General features: G+C 36.9%; 1 protein-coding gene across 12 annotated transcripts in view; it reads right to left on the bottom strand.

The window, feature by feature from the left end:
• The window catches only part of MAP4K3 (mitogen-activated protein kinase kinase kinase kinase 3), a 192,214-nt gene that overhangs the window by 112,942 nt on the left and 65,686 nt on the right, over positions 1 to 13,586 (bottom strand). The window contains exon 1 of one of the 12 annotated variants that reach the window (XM_045979495.1): positions 8,692 to 8,801. The exons of the other annotated variants lie outside the window; for them this stretch is intronic. The gene's annotated coding sequence lies outside the window, so the exon portion shown is untranslated. Of the gene's footprint in view, positions 1 to 8,691; positions 8,802 to 13,586 lie in introns of those variants that run through there. 12 annotated transcript variants of the gene reach the window in all.

The following is a 13,586-nucleotide window of genomic DNA, read 5'->3' on the forward strand; positions in this document are numbered from 1 at the left end:
TTTGTCTTTCATCATTAAGTGTGGGTGTTTTTTATGCACTTTATCAGGTTGAGGAAGTTCCTTTCAATTTCTAGTCTGTCTGTTTCATTTTTTTTAACCATGAAAGAACTTTGGATTTTGTCAACTGCCTTTTGGGCATTGTTGAAATGATTTCTGTTCTTATTCTATTAAAATGGTGTATTATAGCAACTGATTTTCAGATGTTAAACCAATACTGCATTCCTGGGATAAATCCCACTTGGTCATGGTGTACAATATTTTTTATACATTGCTAGCTAGATGTGATCTGCTATGATTTTGTTGCGGTTTATAGTTTTCTTGTGAAGTCTTTGTTTGGTTTGCTATCAGGGCAATATTGACCTCATCGAATGAGTAAGGAAATATTCCTTCCCTTTTTTGGGATGGAAGGGAGTTGTGAAGGACTGATATTCTCATTTAAACATTTGGTAGAATTCACCAGTGAAGTCACATGTTTCTGGGTTTTTCTGTGAAAAGTTTTCTGATTATTAATATAATTTCAATTAGTTATGTGTCTATTCAAATTTTCTATTTCCTCTTGAATCTGTTTTGATGATGTGTCTTTTTAGAAATTTGTCTATTTCACCTATTATCTAACTTGTTGGCATTCAGGTATCCATAATATTTTCCTAATTCTTTTTATTTCTATAAGATAAGCAGTAATGTCCCCTCTTTCATTCCTGATTTTAGTAATTTTAGTATTCTTTTTTTTTTAGTTGGACTAACTAAAGAATTGTCAACTTTGTTGGTCTTTTCAAAGAACCAACTTTCAGCTACACTGATTTTCTCTACTGTTCTATACTTTATTTATCCCGAATCTTATGTTTATCATTTCTTCCCTTATGTTTGTCTTTGGTATAATTGGCATTTTTTAATTTCTTTCTTTTTTTGCTTTACATTTCTTAGGGTGGAAATTAGCTTATTAATTTGAAACCTTTTTTTTTTTTTGAAATTTTCTTTTTTAATACAGGCCATACAGTGCCCTCTAGGCACTGCTTTGGCTACATACCACAAGTTTTTATATATTGTACTTTTATTTTTATTCCTCGTGAAGTACTAATTTCCCCTATGATTTCTTCTGAGTCATTAGTTAACTAAAACAGTATGTTTAGTTTCCATATATTTGTGAATTTCCCAAATTTTCTTGTGTCACTAATTTCTAACCTCAATACTACTCTTGAGGAATATACTTTATATGATTTTAATTCTTTTAAAATCACTGAGATATGTTTTATGACCTATCTTATGGTTTATTCTTGAAAATACCCTATAATGCTTGAGAAGACGATGTGTTCTGTACTACTGGGTAGAGTGCTCTGTAGATGTCTATGAGGTTTAATTGCTTTATAGTATTTCTATTTCCTTGTAGATCTGCTTAGTTGTATTATTAATTACTAAAAGTGGGGTAGTTTCCAATTTTTATTGTTTCATTGTCTATTTCTCCCTCCAATTGTTGGTTTTGTTTCATATATTCTGGGGCTTTGTTGTTAAGTGCAACTATTATTTTCTAGTGTTTTTCTTAACAATATACAGAATTTGCATTGTGAGCTAATGTTGTTTCCTTTTTATAATACCCTTTTTTCAACCTCTTCCTATTTTCCCACCCTTTTTCCCCAGATTCTACATGTAAGTGATACTTCTACTCTGTTTCTAAGAGTATGACTTTTTGTTGGTTTGTTTTTTCAGATTCTACATATAAGTGATACCATGCAGTATTTGTGTTTTTCTAACTTATTTCACTTAATATAATACCATCAAAGACCATCCATGTTGCTGCAAATGATTGCCTTTCCTTCTTTCTGGTGAGAGAATAACATTCCATTGTGTATGCATAGCCTACATCTTCTTTGTCCATTCATCATCAACAGACATGCAGACTGCTTCCAAATCTTAGGTATGGTAAAATAATGCTATAATAAACATGAGAGTGTGGGTATCTCTTCAATATCCTGTTTTCATATCCTTGGGATATATACCAGAAACTGGATTGCAAGACAGTATAGAATTCCTAGTCTTAATTTAAAAAAAAAAATCTTTTTAAGGATTTTATTTATTAGAGAGAGAGAGAGAGAGAGAGAGCGCGAGTGCACAAACTGGGGGGAGGGGCAGAGGGAGAGGGAGAAGCAGACTTCTCCACTGAGCAGGGAGCCCAATATAGGGCTCCATCCCAGGATCCTGGGATCGTGACCTGAGAGGAAGGCAGATGCCCAACCGACTGAGCCACCCAAGTGCCCCTCTATTCTTAACTTTTTGAGGACCTCTAAACTGTTTTCCATAGTAACTGCACCAGTTTATATTCCCACCAACAATGCACAAGGGTACCCTTTTCTCCACATCTTCACTAACATTTATCTCTTGTCTTCTTATGATAAAAAACTAAATGTTCTGTACAACAAAGAAAACAATCAACAAAAAGTATTCTTTGGAATGGGAGAAAGTATGTGCAAATCATATAACCAATAAGGTGTTCACATCAAAAAGAACTCACAGAAGTTAACAGGAAAAAAAAGTCTGAAAAAAGAAGCAGAAAAACTGAATAGACATTTTTTCCAAAGAAGACACAGAAGTAGTCAACAGGTACATGAAAAGGTACTTGTTGGCTACTTAATCATCAGGGAATGGGAGAAAGTATGTGCAAATCATATAACCAATCAAAAAGAACTCACAGAAGTTAACAGGAAAAAAAAGTCTGAAAAAAGAAGCAGAAAAACTGAATAGACATTTTTTCCAAAGAAGACACAGAAGTAGTCAACAGGTACATGAAAAGGTACCTGTTGGCTACTTAATCATCAGGGAAATGCAAATCAAAACCACAAGATATCACCTCAGATCTGCTGGAATGACTATCACCAAAAAGACAAGAGATAACAAGTGTGGGCCAATATTTTATTGTGAAGACCTCTGGGACTACAATTTCCATTTATCACACATCAAGGAAACGTATGCTTTGTTAGAAGCAATAGTCTTAAAAGGAAACTGGACTTTCTTCTATACAGGTATATGAGACTGCAATAAATATTAAATTTGTGTTAGCATTTCATGTTAAACATCAAGAGTTACTGGTTTGCATGACACATTTGGAATCAAGAAGACTATGCAAATGGAGGAGATTATGGGGTGACATTTCTCTTTTCTCTAAAAGTACTTCTACCTCTCATTAAACATTTGTTTTAGTATTACTGAGATTTTTTTTTTACCCACTTTATGAGTAAGGCTGAAAATAAATTATGAATATATGCTTGTTATCCTCTGAGACGCTGGAGAACAGGTAGCACGGATGCATAATTAACATGACAGGGACAGGAATTTCACTAATGAGCAGTTCTTAAAAGAGACAAGTTTACCTACCTGGGAGCAGTACCTTGTCTAGTTCCCTTAACACTAATTTCCCCTTAAGCCTAATACCTAGAGAAGATAGAAACTGTTAATAGCTGAAAATTGATGACCTTATGTTTTCAGATAATGTTCTAATCATAGTTCTTGAACAGTAACATAACTATGTTAATGGAAACAATAAAAAATGGTTTATTTCTAACTTCAGTCAGGTATATAACACTCTACAACAGCCCTATTGCTGGTAACTAGTCAGTTTCTTCTTCTGTTTCCTACAGTGGATCCTAAAACAACAATAAATAAAAAGTCATTTCCATTATTCTTCAGATATCCTACCCACCTGCCTCTACTTCACTCTCAGTTAAGGACCAAGTTTGCTCCATCTGAGAAAATGGAGACCCACTGTAGAGATCTTTTACTACCCTCTCCTTGACCTTTTTTTTTTTTTTAATTTTTAAAAAAAATTTATTTATTTGACAGACAGAGATCTCAAGCAGTTGGAGAGGCAGGCAGAGAGAGAGGAGGAAGCAGGCTTCCCGCTGAACAGAGAGCCCGATGCAGGGCTTGATCCCAGGACCCTGGGACCATGACCCGAGCCGAAGGCAGAGGCTTAACCCACTGAGCCGCCCAGGTGCACCCCCTCTCCTCAACCTTAAAGCTAATTTATATCTGTGCCCGCTCCAGGCCCTTTACAAAGATGTTATCCCAAAAGAGCTACTCTCTTCCTTTGCAAAAGAGGCACCTCCAGATCCTTCTCTTCCGGGCCTTCTCAGAACCGTGCTTCATCATTTATATTTTCTTTGATACCTTCATCTCTACCACCACTACCTTCCCTTTAGTCTACACATATGCTCCAACTTTACTTCAATGTAAAAACTTTCCCTTAACCTTCTCCCCTATTAAACCTGTCTCCCTAGTGCTTTTCCCAGCCAAAGTTCTTCGAAGAGTAGTCTCAGCTTGGTTTCCTTTTCATGACTTGCATCCATTCCTCAACCCACTACAATCTATTTTTTACCCCAAGACTCTGCTGAAATTACTCTTGCAAAAGGTCCATGTCATTCTTAGGCCCTAATCCAAGGCCTCTTATCAGTTCTTTTTTTCTTATCAGTTCTAAAGTTGCATTTAAACTACCAACCCCTTCCTTCTTTTTGGTAACTCTCCAACTACAACTACTACCTGAACAATGATTTTCAAATCCATGCCTCCAGCCAGGTCTTGGAGCCAGGTCGGCTCTCTTCTGAGCTCCAGATCTCTAGATCAAATTGACAACTGTACGTATCAACACAATCTCTACACACCTCATAATCAACATGTCTCAAATGAATAGAAATATATACTCTCTTTTCATCCTACGTCCTAAATATCTCTTAATTCTCACCCCACTATAACTACCTTGGTGCAAATCCTCATAACACTCAAACTGCCTCTTCCGGTAGGCTGCTATTTTTGCCTCCAATAGTCATTCTTTCCTTCTTGGACATGTAGCTGTTGGGCTACATGTCCCACCCTCTCATGAATTTGTGTGACCATGAAAGCAAGTTCCCAGCAATGGAAAATGAGCAGAACTGGTGGGTGACTTCCAACTTCACTTGTTAAAAGAAAAGTTGCTTGCCTTAAAATGACTCTTCCCGCCAGCTAAAGATGGATACACCAATGACCTAGCTTAACAACAGCAGATGAATGTGTGCACTGCTGGATAATGACATAAAATGGAAGGAGCATGCATCCCTGAATAAGTTCATGGAACAGCACTGAGGTACCAACCTGTGCTCACCTCACAACTGTTACATGGAGAGAAATAAATGTCTATCTTACTTAGGTCACTTTATTTTGGATTTTCTTTCTAGAGCAGTTAACCCGAACCCTAACACCCTTCCCCATATAACTCTTAACTGGTCTCCCTATTTCCAGTATTAACTTATATTTCAGTACATTTGCCACATTGTTGTCAGTTATCTTTAAAACACAGGATAAATATTAGTCTTCTCCCTAATAATCTTCTATGACTCACAGCTCCAGACATTTTGGCATAGCACAGAAGATGGTAGACAATCTGGCCTTAATATCTTTCTAGCTTCCACCCATTATGACCCACTTCCATCCCTGACCACACCCCATTTCCCCACACGGATACTTATAAGCTCCAGCATCATAAGACTTCAGCTTTCTCCCGTGTTAGAGAAAAACAAAACATAATCGAAACTTCTACAAAATGCGAGAAAAGGTAAGTAAAATTACTTTAAAGTCTGATGAAGCAACCAAAAGACACACACTGTCATTAAAATAATAAACCTCAGGGTTTCTTCTTTGAGGGAAGCATTTGAAGATTCACTGTCCATTCCATGGGCTAAAATGTCAAAGCACCAATATCCTATTTTAATTATATGGATAATACAAATTTTTGAGGTAAAATCCATATAACAAATTGTACAATTCAGTGGCATTTAGTACATTCACCATGCTGTGCCCCCATCACCTCTAATTCTAGAACATTTTTATCAGCCCTGAAGGAGACCCTATACCCTTAAGCAGTTACTTCCTATTCCCTCCCTTCCCAACCACAAATCTGCTTTCTGTCTCTATGGTTTTACTTAGTCTGTATATTTCATATAAATGGAATCATATAACATGAGACCTATTATGTGTGGCTTCTTACATCATAGCATGTTTCTGAGGTGCCTCCTTGTAGCATTTATCAATACGGAGGACATAAATTTTACAAGCAGCATTATTTGTAAATGCAACATACTGGAACCAACCTAAATGCTCCCCCATAGGACAGGGACTGAATTAACTATGGTATGCATACATGATGGAGCACTACGCAGAATGAGAAAGATCTCTAGCAACTAGTGTGGAGTGATTTCTCAGACATGCTATTAAGTGAAAAGAACAAAATTCAAAGAGGTACCTATAGTATGCTACCTTTCATGAAAGAAAAAAAGAAACGTTACAACAAGAAAACATGGAAAGGAAAACCTGAGACCAAAGACAGTGGTTAGAATAGGGTAAAAAAGACACAAGTAGACTACTTCCCTAATACACCTTTTTGTGTAGTTCTGCCTTTTAGAATCATGTCTAAGTTTCACATACTTTAAAAACACTCTAAACGAAAATAAAATCAAAGATGAGGGAGGCATCCCCAAAATGAATTTAGACACAAATGAACTTGCCATATGTCATGGGTTGAACTGTGTCCCCCCAAAAGATATGATGAAGTCTTAACCTCCAGTACTTGTGAATGTGACCCTACTTGGAAATAGGGTCTTTGTAGTAATCAAGTCAAAATGAGGCCTTTTGAAGGGTCAGGGGTAGGAGGTTGGGGGAACAGGTGGTAGGTAATAGGGAGGGCACGTTTTGCATGGAGCACTGGGTGTTGTGCAAAAACAATGAATACTGTTACGCTGAAAAAAATAAATAAATTAAAAAGCAAAAAAAAAAAAAAAAAGATGAGACCTTTAGGTGTCCTTACATAAGGGGGAACTTTGGGCACAGGAAGCACACTGTGTGATGATGAAGGCAGAGATTGGAGCCTTCTACAAACCAAGGAATGCCAAGCACTGCAGGCCATCCCCAGAAGCTGGAGAAGCAGCATGGAACATATCCTCCCTCAAGCTCTCAGAAAGAACAAACTCTACCGACATCTTGATTTCCAACTTCCAACCTCCCAGAACTGTGAAAGAATATCTATTGCTTTAAGCCACCCAGTCTGTGGTATTTTGTTATGGTTGCCCTAGAAAACTAATACAACATAGAGATAGCAAATGAATAACATAAACACTTTTGAGAGGGTAAGGGAGGTGGGGAACCAGACATTAGAACAGTGTATGTTCTAAAGATAAACAGAACTCTAAACAATGATCTCTAGTTAGTAGCTGATTTCTCACAGAGGCATGGATTAACAATTCTGAAATTACTTTTGTATTCAAGATAAAGCAAAGAAAGAAATAGCCAGTATATTGTGGCTAATGGAAACTAAGCTCTTCCCTATTAGAGAAGAGAGTTACAAATATGCAAAAGAGAGAATGAACCCTGTGTTGTTAGACTAGTATTGGTTTTAGACAGTGAGATGGGTAGAGGCGCAGGGGAGGTGTGGGTAAATGTGTATTTACGTGTGCACATACGTGGTATGTCCATCCCTTAAGGCAGCCTAATAACAAGGACGCTTCAGCAGCAAGAACTACACCTAGAAACCAAAACAAAGGCTCAAGAACTCATTCAGATGATTAAAGGAAACTCAAGAGACCTGGCAACTGAATGCAACACATGATCTTGGATTTTCTTTTGCCTTTAAAGGGTATTATTGGGGCAACTGACAAAATCTGAGTAAGGTCTGTGGGTTAAATAATAACATTGCCATCAGCATTAATTTCCTGACTTTGACATTAGTACTGTTATGTAAGACAATGACATTTTACTGTTAAAGGAAATACACACTAAAGTATTCAGGGGAAGATGGTATCTTTTAGTGTAGGAAAGAATAAAGTAAACATAATAAATCAAGTACTGAGAAATCTGGGTGAAATACTGAAATTCTCTGTACTATTCTTTTAACTTTTCTCTAAAGTCTACAATTACCTTAAAAATGCAAAAACTTAAATTTAATTAAAAATTAAAAATAAATGAATATGGGTTCTACAGTAGAGAGGCAAACTTTCAAAGAGCATTGCTGGAGAACCAGGAATTATTCTAAACATCCCATGAAGCTTCTGTAAGTCAATACACATAACAGCATAGGCTCTAGAAAAAACATAAACCTGGATTTGAATTTGCCCCACTGTTACATAGCCCTAAACCCTAAATTATTTAATCTTTCCGTGCCTCTGTTCTACATCTGTGGGATGGGGATGATAATACCTTACCTACTGCAAGGTGTTATTGTGAGGACTGAGACGATGCATATGAAGAATATGGAGTCTGACATGCAGCCCTAAGCAAATGTTCAAAATGTGGCTTCTGTGACTTTTATCACCATTATTGTTATTGTTACGTGGATATGTGAATTTCAGGGGAAAAAATTCCACCATCTGAAAAAAACACTAATAAGAAAGTAAATTCCTGTTAAATCAAGTTCTGCACATCATCGTTTCCTAAATTTCTGGGCCCGCTTGAATTATGCTGTCAAATTCTCCCTGTACCTCCTCTGACACAGAAAAGAGAAAACAAACCCAGTATGACAGTTGTGTTTTCCCTGCCAGCATTTCAGAGCCTATCCATGCTACTTAGATGATAGACTTAATTCTAAGACTATGTACATACTGAAGATCTAGATCAAACACAGAAAAAGACAGATCTGAAACAATCAAAGAAAAAAAGAGACAAACCAAAAAGCACTCTCACCTATAGAAAACAAACTGATGGCTACAAGTGGCAGTGGGTGGAAGATGGATAAAATAGGTTAAGGGGATTAAGAGAAGAATACGCTTGGGGCTCCTGGGTGGCTCAGTGGGTTAAAGCCTCTGCTTTCGGCTCGGGTCATGATCCCGGGGTCCTGGGATCGAGTCCCACGTCGGGCTCTCTGCTCAGCGGGGAGCCTGCTTCCTCCTCTCTCTCTGCCTGCCTCTCTGCCTTCTTGTGATCTCTGTCAAATGGATAAATAAAATCTTTAAAAAAAAAAAAAAAAGAGAAGAATACGCTTATCATGATAAGCACTGGGTAATGTACAGAATTTCTGAATCAGTATATTGTATACCGGAAATTAATATAACTCTGTATGTTATAATATACTGAAATTAAAACTTTAAAAAAGGACCAACTGGTTTGTCATGAGATTGTTTTGATTTTATCTTACAAATAATCAAAGCTTTTCCCCATTTTCTCCAGAAACTAGAATGGGCAGCCTACAAGAGACTAGAACACTACCTTGTTCCACAAAGTATAAGACTTCTAGCGATTGAACTTGTAAGTGTTTTTCTTTTACCTAAAAACCAGGTTTTGTGGCTGACAAATTACTCAGTGCACCAACCCTGAGTTTGGACCACCTCTGTGAGGACCTGGGGATACCCTTGGAGCCCTGCCCACTCAAGCACATCCTTATTTATTCTTTGCAATGCTTGTTCCCTGGCTCAGTGATAGGCAAGCTAATTAAGCTGATCTCAGTAGCATATATCCTTGCCAATCTCTGAACTCCAACCAGCCCTTTACGGTCTACATAATTGTGTGTATCCCCATATGTATATGTACATATGGATGAATGTATATAAACATACAAGAAAATCTGGAGAAAAATCACCAGAAGTTGACAGTGTTCATATAGCTGGTAGAATGATGACGTTTAGTTTCCTTTTTGTTTAACTGTGTTTTTCTTACTTTTATTATAATGACCAAACATAATCTTTGCTATTTAAGTTTAAAAATGTTATAAACTAGTATTATACTATATGTTAACTAACTGGAATTCAAATGAAAACTTAAAAAATTAGAGTCTGTTGCTTAATTAAAGGATGACTGGGAAAACCAAATATAAATTAAAACTACATGGGGGTACCTGCCTGGCTCAGTCAGTGGAACATGCAACTCTTGACCTCAGGGTGGTGAGTCTGAGCCCCAGGCTGGGTGTAGAGATTATTTAAAATAAAATAAAATCTTAAAAAAAAAAATAAAGCCACATGAGTAAGACTGGAAGTTCCAGTGACATATGCAGACTAAATTCACATTTAAACAAAGAATCTCTCCTCACATTTGAGTAAGTTTTAATTTAGCTTTAGGTTCAAATTAGGTATCAGTTGTTAAAAAAAAAAAAAAGAAAAAGGAACAAAATAACAAACTTTAGATGCAAATTCTTCATTACATCACACTTAAAGTATTTCAGATTTGGTTTTTGTTTTTCAAAAAGTTGTAGACTGGCCATCACATCAATCCTCTGAGGCTAACTACCAATTCAGAGAAGAACATAGTAAATAATACCACAAGGAGGCAATTAGCTCCAAACCAATAGAATAATTCTACACAACAAATAACCAAGGTTCCTCAACAAAAAACTTCAAGGAAAAAGAAGAGATATAAAAAACAAACAAACAAAAAAAAGAGAGGATAAAAAGAAGGAACCTACAAACATAAAAAAAATTTGAGACACATCGACTAACTGCAGTATGTGGAACTTACTTGTTACTAGGAAGCTATATTAAGACTGTTGAGAGAGAACAATGGAATGTGGTATGTATTTTTATCATTTGTTACGGCATATTTTAAAATCACATAATTCATCCAGATTGAGTGTACAATTCAACGGTTTTTTTTTTTTTAGCAATTTACCAAGTTGCGCCGCCATCACTGTAAACCAGTTATAGAATATTACCCCAATAAGATCCCACATGTCCATTAACTGTTAATCACTACATTCTCCCACACCAGTCCACTAATCCACGTTCTGACTCTACAGATTTGCGTCTTCTGAACATTTCACATAAATACAATCACACAGTATGCAGTCTCTCGTGTCTGGCTCCTCTCCCATAGCACATTTTTAGGTTCTTTATGTCACTGCATCCATCAGCAATTTGTTTCTTTTCACTGCTGAATAAAATATTCCACTGTGTGAACATATTTTGTCTTTTCATTTACCAGTTGACAGGCAGTTGTTTCCAATGCCAGACTATCATGAATAATGCTACCACGAACTTGTGTGTGAAAGCCGTGTGTGCAAATGCACAAGAGTGGAACTGCTGGGTCACTACGGCAAATTAGTGTTTAACTTTTTAAGAGAAGGCCAAACTGTCTTTCCAAAGTATATGTACCATTTTATGCTCTTGTAAGAGTTCCTGCTCGTGTTTATACTTTGCGTTGTTATTTTTAAGCCATACATGTTGGAAGATTAAGGGCTGAAATGATAGGATATTTGGGATCGGATTCAAAGTTACAAGTGGAGGGGGGCGCCTGGGTGGCTCAGTGGGTTAAAGCCTCTGCCTTCAGCTCCGGTCATGATCCCGGGGTCCTGGGATCGGGCCCCGCATCGGGCTCTCTGCTCAGCAGGGAGCCTGCTTCCTCCTCTCTCTCTCTCTCTCTCTCTCTGCCTGCCTCTCTGCCTACTTGTGATGTGATCTCTGTCAAATAAATAAATAAAATCTTTAAAAAAAAAAATTACAAGTGGGGGAAGAAGGGTAGTAGATATAGATTAAACAAGGTTGGTCATAGTTTGAAAACTATAATACTGTTAGTAGTAAGTTACTTACTATAGTACTTTGTTCCAGGCACTATTTTAAGGGCTTTAGCTATATTAGCTCATTTAATCCCTATGATAACCTTTAAGAGGAAGCTACTATTATTACTTCCACTTGAGAGAACCAGAAAGCTTAAACGATGTGGTCAACCCAGACTATAGTCAAAGTATCAGAGCTTCAGATTCATGCTCTTTACCACCAGGTTGTATACTCCAAGTTTACCAACAAGTGATATGTGACATTAAAACAAAGAAATTAAATGCTAAAATTCAGATGGCTTCAATGAAGAGTTAAGCAGGGAATCCAATGTTAACTAAATTTAAGGATCTATCTCATAGCATATATTGAATAGTACCCTTGTTATCTCTGATGGTAGAATATGGTTTTCCTTCTTTTTTAAATTGTATTTTCTACTTTCATAACAATAATTAATAAATGCATGAGAGTTTCAAGATTAACATCATAACAACACAAACACTGCATTAATTAGAAAACAAATGACTTGATGAACAGTAAGATTTTTCAAGTTCCTAATTTTTTAAAGGAAACATTAAGAGGTGATGAGTACTATATACCAGAACAAAGTTCAGTGCTATGGACACAAACTTGGTGAAAGCCTAGAAACAAAGGCAATTCTAGAATGATAATACAGCTGCGGTGCATGCTACAAGGGAGCTGTTCCTGCAGAGGAGTCCTCTTACTCAGACCAGGGGCAGGGAAGACCTGAAGGAGAAGGCACCAAACTGACTTGAAGGAATGGTGTATGTATAAACTACTTCTAGTTAGAGACAATTTCATCAAATAACATAGCCACTTCTTAAAGATTACAAATGAAGGCCCTACTTCAAATGCCAAATCATATTTCTTTTTTTTTTTTTTTTAACCTCAGATTTCACCAACTTCACATACAACTGGCCAACAGACACATGAAAACATGCTCAACATCACTCAGCATCAGGGAAATACAAATCAAAACCACAGGGAGACAGAATGGCTAAAATGAACAAGTCAGTAATAAATGCTGGCAAGGATATGGAGAAAGGGGAACACTCCTACACTGTTGGTGGGAATGCAAGCTGGTGCAGCCACTCTGGAAAACAGCATGAAGGTTCCTTGCGCTACTAGGGATTTACCCCAAAGATGCAAATGTAGTCATCAAAAGGGCACGTGCACCTAAATGTTTATAGCAGTGATGTCCACAATAGCCAAACTATGGAAAGAGCCCAGATGTCCATCAACAGATGAATGGATAAAGATGTGGCAGAGATATACAACGGAATACCATGCAGCCATCAAAAAAAATGAAATCTTGCCATTTGCGACAATGTGGACAGAACTAGAGGGTGTTATGCTAAGCAAAATAAGTCAATTGGAGAAAGACAATTGTATGATCTCACTCATATAGAATTTAAGAAACAAAACAGGATCATGGGGGAAGAGAGGAGAAAAAACAAGATGAAATCAGAGAGTGAGACAAACCATAAGAGACTCTTAATCACAGGAAACAAACTGAGGGTTGCTGGTTGGCAGGGGGTGGTAACTGGGTGCTGGACATTAAAGGAGAGCATGAGATATAATCAGCACTGGGTATTATATAAGACTGATAAATCACTGATCTCTACCTCTGAAACTAATAATACATTATATGTTAATTAACTAAATTTAAATAAAACCCTTAAATCTTCCCTTTTTTTTTTTAACCTCAGATTTCACCAACTTCAAATATCCCCTAAAACAGGAGATTCAAAGAAAAACCTGTCTTATAAGTTGAAGTGTTAATTGTACTATACAAAATCTGTAAATATGTATAACTGAGGAAGTATTTTTTTTTATTCATTATATCTGAGTGTGATCTGATCATAGTCTGTCAACAAATCCTTAAATTTCATCTTAATGGCACTTCTAAAAAGTCTACTGATGATCTAAACCAGGGGCAGGCAAACACAGCTGCAGGTGGCCTGGTTTGCTAAGAATGGTTTTTCAGCTAAGAATTTTTTTTTTTTTTTTTAATTTTAGAGAGAAAAAGGAGAGAGATGGGGAGGGAAAAGGGAAAATTGTATGCAGAGACCACATGTG

The sequence above is a fragment of the Meles meles genome, chromosome 15 (genome assembly GCF_922984935.1).
Source record: "Meles meles chromosome 15, mMelMel3.1 paternal haplotype, whole genome shotgun sequence".
Taxonomy (NCBI): domain Eukaryota; kingdom Metazoa; phylum Chordata; class Mammalia; order Carnivora; family Mustelidae; genus Meles; species Meles meles.